Raw genomic sequence first — 11,905 nt, 5'->3', positions numbered from 1 at the left:
GGGAACCCGAGCCAAAGGGGGACCCAACGGAACCGGAAGGGCAGCCCTCGCCGGACAAAGACAACTTCCAGGTCCCATGGTCTTCTCCGCCAATCGGAATGCTCGGAGGGCGACGGGCTCCCCGGGAGGTGCTCTCAGCGCTGTGGGCGGAGCACGCGCCGAGCGCTGGCCGCGGCTGCAGGGCAGGTGTCCCTGGTAGCTGGTAGTAGGTGCGGCGGTTCCATGGCGACGGGGCTCCGTGCTGACGTGCTCTGCCAACTGCCCCGGGCCCCGTTCTCAGCGGCTGCTCTAGAGCTGGACCTCTGCGTCTACTAACTGCGTGGGCCTCAAGGGCGCCTTCGCGCTTACGCCTCGGTAAGTCCCTCCCGTCTGGGGCTGTGGACTCACCGGGACGGGGGCCCGGAAAGCTGAAGGCGTAGTTACTTCCTTTGCTTTGGGGATTTGGTGTTTCCCAGCGATTCTGTCTCAGTGGTCACCCTCCTCCTTGTGCACTCTCTGCCTACCCGTGTCTTCGAATATTTCCTATGTGCTGACCATTCACAAATCTCTCTCGCCCCCAGACAGCTCTCCTGAGCTCTAGATCCTACTGCCTAGAAGACATCTTCAAATGGTTGTCCCGTTATTAATGTATCTCTCAATTATCTCAAGTTCATCACCAAACCTGCTTCTGATCTTCTGTGGATCTTGTTTTGGTAAATGTCATCTTCTACGTAGTCTCCAGAACCAGAAAACTTGAGTCTTGCTCTAGAGACATTTCCCTTCTTTTCCTCCCCAGTCCAATTGCTCACTGACAATTTCCTTTAAAAAACTCAAATCTTGTTTACTTTTTCTCTTTGTACCGCCGTAGTTTAAACCTTCCTTGTTTGGTAGCCTCCAAATTGTTCTATCTGCCCTGTTTTGCCTCCTCCACGGTTACAATGGACATTTTTAAAAAAACCAGAAATGCTTATCTGATGTCACGTTAGGGCACCCTCTTTCTATAGTTGGAAAGTAATTTTCCTTATTTTAGCCTTAAAGATCTTCCCGTTCTGGCTCCAACAACAACTCCATATTCTACCTCCATATATATTTGCTATATATTCTGAAGTACAAAGCTGTTCACTGTAAATGAGTGGAGCATATTTGAAAACGTATAAGACATTAAGATAAATAGTTTTAGTAAATACTGGAATGGGTTGTATAAAGTCTATATTACAAAAGGAGTGCACGATAAAAACAACTTGTCATCACTAGTTCTGTGGTAAACAGTAACATCACAAATGATGTGTTAACTTGATGCTATGTCTTGCATTTAATTAAGTAACTCGGAGTTTAACACAGCATCACAGATGGGTGCTATATTATGATGTGTGCCAACCCAAAATGTTGACTTGAGTCCATTGAGTCTTATGAAATTTTCAGTTCTGGGAAATTCAGGGTCCAGAGAAACTCAATGACCTTTTGGTCATTGAGATAGGAAAAATTTCCCTTAAAGCAGCCTGCCTCATCGATAAATCATTGTCTTTTAATTTTCCCTCTTAAGTACTAGATTTAAAAAGACTTAAGGGGACATAGCAGTCACATGGAATCCTGGGCTGGTTACTGATTGAGAAAGTCAGCTGTAAATATATTTGGGTAGACAAAACTTAGGTATTTGAAAGCCAAAATCAAACTCACTGCCATGAAGTCTATTTAACTCAGAGAGACACTATAGGACAGAGTAAAACTGCCTCCTAGGGTGTTCTGAATCTGTACATTTTTACGGGAGCAGAAAGCCTCATCTTTCTCCTGTGGAGTGACTAGTGGAGTTGAACTGCTAACCTTGCTGGTAGCAGCTCAACAAGTAACCAACCCACTATGTCACCAGTGTTTTTTGGTTAGGCATTAGATGAGAAGAAAACGACATGGTGCTGATTTAGGTGCTGATTTGGATTATATTCCTGATCAATAGAATCCAAAGGATATATTTGGATTGACAATTTTTAAATATGATCTAGAAACCAGAAGAGAGGAAAATTCACTGAAATGAAAAGGTAGCTTTTGTAGATGGAAAAATGCAGATTACTAAATTATATGATCTCATGTTGGAAAAAATATATACTCACACAGCAGGTATACACTAAAGTATTAGCAGTTATGATCTCTGGGTAGTAGGAATGTGTTTTCATTTTTTACTTGTCTGTATTTTCTATTTTTAAATAAGGTATGTACATGATTCTTCAATAAAATTTTTATTTACAAAAATGTTAAGATTGACAGATTTGGCATATGTGAATATATATGAATATATGAATGTATATATGAATCAAGAAATACACAAAAGAAGAATGGGAATTCCAGAACACTTCATTGTGCTCATGCGGAATGTATACATGGGGCACGAGGCAGCTGTGAGAACAGAACAAGGAAATACCGCCTGGTTAACAATGAGGAAAGGTGTGCATCAGACTTGTATGTTCTCGCCATACTTATTTAATTTGTACGCTGAGCAAATAATCAGAGAAGCTAGATTATATGAAGAATGATATCAGGATTGGAGGACGGCTCATTTACAATCTGTGATATGCAGATAACACAACCTTGCTTGCTGAAAGTGAGGAAGATGTGAAACATCTGCTGATGAAGATCAAGGATTGCAGTCTTCAGTATGGATTATAGCTCAATGTAAAGAAGACTAAAATCCTGACTAATTGACAGGTGACATCATGATAAATGAAGAAAAGATTGAAATTGTCAAGGATTTTGTCTTGCTTGGATACACAATGCTCATGGCAGCAGCTGTCAAGAGATCAAAATATGTTACATTAGGTAAATCTGATGCTCAAGCCCTCCTTAGAATATTGAAAAGCAAAGATGTTCCTTTGAGGACTAAGGTACTCCTTACTCAAGCAATAGTATTTTCAGTTGACTCATCTACCATGTTTCCCCGAAAGTAAGACATCCCCACAAAATAAGACCTACTTAACAGTTTTGCCTCTCCCTGAAATATAAGACATCCCCTGAAAATAAGACCTCCCCAAACATGAGGCCTCCCGATAATAAGCCACCCCCCACCCCCAAGCTACCATTAACTCTGGACTCTAGATGGTAGTGGCAGACGCCGCAGCGCAGCCGGAGCAGACAGGAAGTGTGCGAAAATGTACCACAGATTATGAGTAAATGTATCATAGATTGTTGTACATGGAAATAATGGTAGTAACAAGAAATTCTTGATACTGTATGATTCAGTTTGTCTGTGTATGCTGGTTTGTGATGACAACTACTACCGTACCGTTTACAGGTAATAAATTTCCTTTTTTGTTGTTCAACAACAACAACAACAAAAAGAAATACACAAAAGAATATAAACTATTAAAAATGTTATAGGGTGGCAGGATTCCCGGGGATTTGTACTTTTTTATAAACAATATTAAACACTTTATAATGTGTGTGGTAGTTATTATTTAACCATATTATGCCAAAAGAAACAAAAGCTATGAAGCAGACAAATTCCAAGGAGGGACTACAACAGCACACCTTTTTCTTAGTTTTTCCCTGATTGATTTGGATAAGTTATCCCCTAAAACATTTCAAATAACTCATTCATCAGGGTAAGAGCATATGCTATTTGAATAAAGGGAATGAGTAAGGAAAATCTGTTGAATTTCTAATTTATTAAAGGCCGAAGTAGTCATTATCCATGATTATTACCACCAGTAATCATGGTTTTTGTTATGTATATATCCATTCCCCCCAAATTACATTTTAAAGTCATGAAATACAGGGACTTTGTTGTTGTTAGAGGCCACATGGTGGGTTCCAACTCAGTACAACAGAATGAAACTGTCTGGTTCTGCACCATCTTCACCACCACTGCTATGCTTGCACCCATTGCTGGAGCCACTCTCCCTCCATCCCCTTCACCAGTCTAACTCTTGCTGACCCTCTACCAGGAATGATTTCCCGATAGAGACTAGTCACTTGATAACATGTCAAAAGTGGTGAGATGAAGGAGCATTTTGGTTGTACTTTTAAGACAAATTTGTGCTTCTGGCAATCCATGGTGTGTTCCTTATTCTTCTCCCAACATCATAATTCAAATGCATCCATCAATTTTTTTGGTCATACTCATTGTCCAGCTTTCTTGTGCATACGAGGTGATTGAAAATTCCATGGCTTGGGTCAGGCGTTTTAAGGACCAGGACTTTAAACAGCATGATACTGCTTTTACTCCATAATTCACTTTTGAATGAATTTTAATCAAATCTCAGCCCATATTCAAGTAACATTTCAAAACAACCTTGGGTCAGCTAGCTGTGCTGTAGACAGTTTTGACTTTTACATTCTAATCTGTAACTTAGGCCTGCTCCTTTGTAAGTCCAAGAAAATCATACAATTTCCAGAGGTTTGTGGTAAAGCCAAAATAAGATCCCATAAAAGGACCTAACACTATTCCTGTCACACTGTGAAGTTCCACTTTCCAAACAGCACTTGGTGAGCATTGAAAGATGAATCTCTGCCCCATCACCGACTACACTCTTTGGAGCGGTAATTCTTTTGAGGTTCAGCAGGTAGCCGAACCCAACTGAGCCCTTACTTACTGGCGGCCTTCTAGCCAAGTGCTTGTCACAGTTACTTTTAGTCGCCCCGATGTCTTGCAGACTGCAAGCTCCACGCAAGCGCAAAGGAGCTAGACGGTCTAAAAACCGAGGCGGAGTTTCGAGGAAAAGAGGGCCCGCCTCTTCCTCCTCGCCTGCTTTTGGTCCAATGCAGCCTCTCGACTGAGTTGCTGCCCTATGAGAGAGGGCAGGGGGCGGGGCGGAGAGCGGAAGAAGCCTCCCTCACGTGAGAGGAGGGCTGAGGGGCGGGGGGAGGAGGCGGGGGGAGTGTGGCTCTGGAGGCTAAGGCGGCGGAGCCTCCGGGACGGCTAACGGCAGACGGCGGGACGGGTAGGGCAGCGTTTCACCTCTTCTCCCCCACCCTCCAAACCACCAACCTTTGGGGGGAAATCTCCCGAAGGCTCCTGCGGGAACCAGGCTGTTTTCGCATTCCGCGGGGCTTGGCCTGTGAGGCTGAGGTCTGCTCCCTCGACGGGCCGAATTTTGAGGGGAGCAGTGATTGGGGGGAGGGGGAGCTGAGAAGGGGGGAAGAGTGCGCATGCGCAAGCGGGAGTGCTTGCCGAGCCCCTGCCCAAACCGGTTCCCCCTGTCTGGGTGAGTGTCTATCTTCCGAGTGTTGTCTGTAAGGCCATCTCTCTCACCTCCCACCTCCCCTTTACAAAGCTTGTTTGTCCCGGCTTTCACGTTTCCCCCCCTAATCCTATTTTGGAATCTGACCGCCCCTCCGCCTCAGTTTCTCCCCATGTCTCCCTATTGCCCCTCGGTCTGTATCTGCTTAGACTGGTCTGGGCCTTAGGTTGGATCCCTGGGCTGCGCCTAATTTGAAAGACTTGCTTTCTTTCAGTGTCGCTCTGCCATCTCGTGTTGGTATTTCTGTCTCATTTCCTCTGGCTGTAATTTAAAAACCCCTGGCATTCTACTCTTGCCATCTGCTTGCAGCGTCTAAACCCCAATATCTCATTGCTGTTCTCTTTGAATTCTCAGTAACCTTCAGGGGAGCAGTTCGCTGTCCACTGTTCGGTAGTGCTATACCCTATTCTTTACTACCATCCAGACTGTATTTACCACCTGCTCCTGCTCTTAGGAGCATCTCTATATCTATCTCGGGGCTTCCTTTATGCTATTAATGTCCCGGGAGACTGCTTTTTAAGTTAATTGTCTTGCTGTTCCATTTAAAATCACGTTCCAACTTGAGTCTGGGATTTTTTTTAGCGTTTGCCCTTTTTTTAAGTGGCTGTCAAGGTCAGGGCTTTATAATGCATTTGATATTTTCATCCATAAAACGCCTACATATTCACATATTTGTGACTGCTATAGTAAATCATTTCTGTGCGTGTGTGTTTGATGGCGGATGAATGGAACTTAATAACTTGATGTTTGAAAAGCTTGAACCAAGTATGAACCAAAGAACTTAGGAACCAAGGAAGTGTACATGCAACTTTTTAAAAACTGAAGGACCTGTTGCCTAAATTTTGTTTCGAGTCATACTTTAATGTATTTCGAAGGCTTTTTAGTAGAGCTAACTTATAAAAACTGAAAATGAATAGGGAAGAAAGTTCTTTAGGTTTTTACTTTGTACATTTGTTTGTGTTAACAAAATTGGAGTCCATGATTGATTTGTATACTGTGTTAGTGCAACTCTTAACCACTGTGCCACCTGACAAAAAGCCCAGGTGGTGTGAGGGTTAAGCATTGTGCTATTAACATCAAGATCAGCAGTTCAAAACCACTAACTGCTGCTCCTGGGAACAAAGATTAGACATTCTGCACTTATAAAGAGTCGCAGTCTTGGAACCCTCCAGAGGCACTGGTTATATACTGTTCTTTTGAGTTGCCATGACTCTGAATCTGCTCCATGTCAGTGAGTGAATTTATGCAACATTTAAAATACATATGTAGCTGTTATATACCCTCTGCCAGGGAATTGATTCCAACGCCTAGTTGACTATATAGGGATTCTGGGGCTATAAATCTTTAGGGAAACAGATAGCCTTAACTTTTCTCCTGTGACGCCAGTTTGTAAATTTGAACCGCCAACCTTGTGGTTAGCAGTCCAACACTTAACGTACCCATCAGCACCACCAGGGCTCCTGGAATACTAACTGTTAACCCAAATTCATATTTAAGGCTGAACCATTGCTATGTTATGGTACATTTCCTGTTCATCTTTTCAGTTTTATACTCCGTTTATAGTTAATTAACTCAAAGCATTGGTGTTAGTAAGGCACATATTTGTCTGAAAAGTTAACCCATCAACTATATGATTTTGACATTTTTCAGCATAGCATTAGGTTGTTGCTGTAAGTGTTTAATCTGGATGAAATGTTACTTTTGTTTGGGACTCTGTGAAAGTGAGAATACCTGAGTCTTATCTCCTGCATATTGAAGAAGGGTATTAGGCACATTATCTGCTGGAGAGGACATGGTTTTCCACCATGTAACTGAATTTGGCAGCTGAGATTCTTTATTGAGTATATTTCCAGCCAAAGTAAAACCACTTCAAAGGTCTCATCATTTCACAGTAACCATTTTAACAGTGATCTCTCTTAAATAAAGACTTCAGAATGCTACTGTTGAATGTCTTTACTGAGCTCTAGAACTAACGTTTTGCCGTGTCCACCAAACCAAGCTCACTGTTGCTTTGTGAGTTCTGACTCTAGTGGCCCCGTTGGTGATTATACTGTCCATAATGTTTGTGACTTTTCACTATGACTAGGTAGATATCTTTAGACTATTTGCAAGCATGTTGAATATATGATATTAAACAAATAATCTCTTAGAGATTGAATTTAAGTGTTGTCATTAAATAGGGGCCTGGTGGTATAGTGGGTTGACTTGAACTGCTAACTGGAAGGTCAGCTGTTCAAAACCACCAGCTTCTCCATGGTACAAAGATGAGGCTTTCTGTTTGCATAAATATTTACAGCCTTAGAAATTCAGAAGGACTTTTCTACTTTTGTCCCATAGTGTTGCTATGAGACAGAATCCACTTATTGGAAGTGAGAAAATAATCAAAATTCTTAAAACATAGTAGGCATGCATGGCATGCTAATGTTTTATATTTAATTGCCTTGATGCATTGCCATATCTTGAAGAAACAAAATCTTAGACTAAGGACTCAATGTCTGTGCTTTACTTGAAAGAAAACAAACACTTCTTATCAACACAACTGCAATTTTCTTTTTTAAGAAACTGCATAAAAAAAAGAAACGGTGTGCCTGTTTGTTTTTCCCCACACCGGTTTTGTTGATCCATAATAATGTAGGGTAGTTACTCATTGAAACATGAAATAATAGCTACTTTTAGCCCTAACAGTCATGTGTCTCTTCCTGTGCAGAGATGATGATGTGCATACCATGAACAAGTTTATAGGATTTAGCCTGGAAGTATTCCTCACCTTTCCAAATCAGCCAATAATACTTAGTAGTAATCATCAGTTTGCTGTTTGGGTGGGACTTTTTTGGGATACTTTTTTCTATTATAAAAAGGGCTCTATGACCTAACTCATCGAAAAAATCCCCTTTTCTGTTGATTACTAATAACTACAATAAAGCCCTAAGCCTATTTTAAAGTTCTTGTTTGACATAAATACTGTGTTACCTTGACTCTAAAACACAAGGAGCATATTGACATGAGTTTGTATTACCTTGACTCTAAACCATGAGAAGGGCTGTCTTCTCTAATTTTGCGTGTCTTTGCTGCCAAATTTGGGAGTTTGAACCTCTTCAAGACTTTATGCCTGGTGGTTTCATATTTCACGTTGTGCTTTCATCAACATTTGTGTTACAAACCAGTGCTTGAGATCTATAAATCTCTGTGGAGAGAAAACTTTTTTCATATTAAAATCTAACATTTTTTACATTACATTCACAGATTAGTTCCTTGGGTAACTCTAACATCGAATTTGTTTTTAAGTTCTTGCTCCACTTATCTCTAACATCATGTTATTAATCATAACGTGGCTTGTAAAGAACTATTTTTTGCTCATTTTTTTCCTATTTGGTAATTATAATCAACAACATATGGTTATAATCTTGTTTCCCTGATGACCTTTGTATCAGGAAAAATAATTGATAGGAGAATGTTTTTCTTTGAGAACATTTAAAATATCAAAGACCTCAAGCTAATACAAAAATCATCCCTTAACGGAAATAATCCTGTTTTAAAATTTTTATGTATTTGTCCTTTGGTGGTAAGTGAAACATAATTTCGGATATAGTTTTAAAACATCTGTGGAATTAAATATTTGAATTTTGTTTCTTCTTACATAGTGCTTATTTACAGTAGTGGGAATGAAGGTGCGCAGTCAGGATGCTGTTCACTGTCCACCCTCTATCCCAAATGCTTACTAAATATCCTCCTTTCCGTAAGGGACCATGAACCAGGGCCTTCTATCAGCAGCCTCAAAAAACATGTTTCTCTTCTTTTAATCACTCATGGTTTGCATATTCACTCCTCTGAAAATCAAACATGTCATTGGAAAAAGAAACTATATATTGCATTTATTTTAGGCTTTGCTAATCTCTTCAATGATTTGCTTTGATATTCAGGTCACATAGATGAAAGAAATGAATGTTGCAAACATTTCAGATCTGAGTCTAAACAGGTTGGTTGTCTAGAATAGATTGATTTTCTTGGCTGTCTGAGAAATAACTATATTAATTTGTTTCTTAAAAAGAGGAAAAATCTTGTACAGGCCGTGCTTTTACTCATTTCACTATTTATTTAATGCTAATGTAAATTATATTAGGCTTTAGAAATCTGTTCTGGAAAATATAAAGACCAGGATGCTCTTTTTTTTAAAATCTTCTAGCAAGGTCAGAAATAAAATTTGACCTCTAAGTGAGTAGTACATTAACATTAAGCTAACATTCCCTTTGTTCCCAGGAGTACGTTTCTATTGTGGAAACAACATTCAAATAACAATTTAAATATTTAGTTTTAGAGATATTATGTTGAGATGGCATAAAGCCAGCATGCCTTGTTTTGGTAAAAGTTAGAGTGGTGCTTCCTGAAATATCCACAGGAGCATGGGAAAACCATACACACACACTGCAAAAAGTTAATGGAAAAATTAAATTTAAAGATATTGGAATCCTATGCCCTCCCTTCATACCCCACCCTGTGTACTCTCAAGCCTGTTTGTTTTGTTTGTGTTCTTTATTGGAGGTGTGGCAACTATTTTGTCCTTTAGTTGAAAGTTTGCATAGCAAATTAGTTTTCCTATGAATAATTCGTACATAAACTTCTATGACAGTGGTTCTCAACCTGTGGGTCCCGACCCTTTTGGTGGTCAAATTACCCTTTTGCAAGGGTTGCCCGATTCATAACAGTAGCAAAATGACAGTTATGATGTAGCAATAAAATAATTTTATGGTTGGGGTCACCACAACAGAGGAACTGTATTAAAAGGGTCGCTTTTTGGCATTAGGAAGGTTGGGAACCACTGCTTCAAGACTTTAGATGCAGCCCCTCCATGTATTATTAAGCTCTATTTCCTCCTTGTATCCTCATTTCCATTCATCAAGTTTTCCTGTCCCTCCCTGCCTTCTCATCTTTGGAATTGGGCAAATGTTACCGTTTTGGGTGCAGATAGCTTATTGTTCTACGGAGCGAATTCTTCATGGGTGTTATTGTTTATTTTATATACTGACTGATTATTTGCCTGAGAAGTGGCCACTTTGAGTGATGGAACTTGTAAGTTAGAATGTCGTCTTTGGGTCTGTTCCAGACCAGTAAATGTGGTCTGTTCTACATTTTCCCTACTTTCACTGGGACGTCTGTTGTGGTCTTGGTGACCATGAACTTTAGTGATGGCTGGAGACCATCTAGTTCTTCTGGTTTTAGGTTAGAGGCAGCTGTGGTTAATGTGGGTCATTAGCTTAATTGCATACTTGAATCTTCGGTTTTCTTCATTCTTAGTTTCAGGCAGGAAAAGACCAATAATTGTGCTTTATATGGTGAGTAACAAGCTTTTAGAATCACAGATACTACTCCCCAGCATAAGATGTAGAACATTAGCTTCATGAACGGTATTTTGCCAGCTGACTCAGCTGTCCCCTGAGACTGTAGTCCTTAACTGTCAAGTCCATTTGTTCAGTGTTAATGTTTAAGTAGTTTCTTTAACCCCGCCCCATGTATGCTCTATTACATGTAAAAGTATGCATGCGGTATTTACATCTATGTATGTAGAAACATCCTCAGCCATACCTATATATGACCTCCCTCACTTATTATGCATACATACATACTTACCTGTATATCTACTCACAAGGTACTGTTTGTAATACTGTTGCTGTGCTTGCTTCGGCAGCACATATACTAAAATCGTAATACTGTTGTAGGATTAGGGTATAGCATTAGCAAAGTTGCCCTTTATTCTTGCATACCTCTACCTTAGTCTTCCTTTACCTTGGTCATGTTGTGGTGTCTTAACTCCACATTGTGTATTACCTTTCCTTTCACCATGATTAACATGTGTGCACTATCATGTTAGTGATTCACCTTTCCTCCCTACTCTGGTTTTATTTATTCATTTGCAAAGGTATTGCATTGTTTTAGGTGAGTTCATCCTTGTGTCATACCACTTGTACCTCTCATTAGTGGGCAGATTATAAACTTTGGTGTCCAAAAGATAAGGATTATCCCTAGTGCTATGCTTATTTAGTGTGTGACTGAAGTTAAGAGATTTAATGATTTTGAGACTCAATTTCTTCATTTGTAAAATTAGAGCTAACTTTGCCTTAACTAAAGGGTGATAAACGTGGTTAAACTCAGCAGACAGGCCCTAAGAAATGTTACAGCCTTGAAAACCCTAAGGCGGCGGTTCTCAACCTATGGGTTGCGACCCCTTTGGGGGTCGAATGATCCTTAATAGGAGTCACCTGATTCATAACATTAGCAAAATTACAGTTATGAAGTAGAAACGAAAATAATTTTATGGTTGGGGGCACCACAACATGAGGAACTGTATGAAAGGGTCGAGGCATCAGGAAGGTTGAGAACCACTGCCCTAAGGCATTGTTCTGTTCTGCCAACATGGGTCTCTGTGAATCAGAATTGATTCATGGCAACTAACCACAGCAACAAATTAAATTTTGTTGTGCTTTGAAAAACTTTTAGCATTTTATTTTTCCTTTTACACACATACTTCCATTCATGAAAGAATAGAAGGATTCGGGCCTCCACTGGAGATCCCCTTGCAGAGGGGTCTCGGGGAGGAGATGAGCCAGTCAGGGTACGATGTAGCAACGATGAAAAATACAACTTTCCTCTAGTCCCTAAATGTTTCCTCCCCGCTCCCACTATCATGACACGAATTCTACCTT

The 11,905-nt window shown here is 40.3% G+C and overlaps 1 protein-coding gene across 4 annotated transcripts in view; it reads left to right on the top strand.

Annotated features, from left to right (window-relative positions):
• The first annotated feature begins 249 nt into the window (after window positions 1-249).
• The window catches only part of RABGAP1 (RAB GTPase activating protein 1), a 188,934-nt gene continuing 177,278 nt past the window's right edge, over window positions 250-11,905 (top strand). Inside the window, exon 1 of one of the 4 annotated variants that reach the window (XM_004716471.3) lies at window positions 250-354. The gene's annotated coding sequence lies outside the window, so the exon portion shown is untranslated. Of the gene's footprint in view, window positions 355-4,879; window positions 4,908-11,905 lie in introns of those variants that run through there. The other 3 variants (XM_045290207.1, XM_045290206.1, XM_045290208.1) reach the window with 3 other exon arrangements.

Source organism: Echinops telfairi, unplaced genomic scaffold (genome assembly GCF_000313985.2).
Source record: "Echinops telfairi isolate 266 unplaced genomic scaffold, ASM31398v2 ScPeMD7_32;HRSCAF=126, whole genome shotgun sequence".
NCBI classification, from domain to species: Eukaryota; Metazoa; Chordata; class Mammalia; order Afrosoricida; family Tenrecidae; genus Echinops; species Echinops telfairi.
Note: the sequence above shows the minus strand (reverse complement) of the source record. Positions and strands in the feature narration are given on the sequence as shown.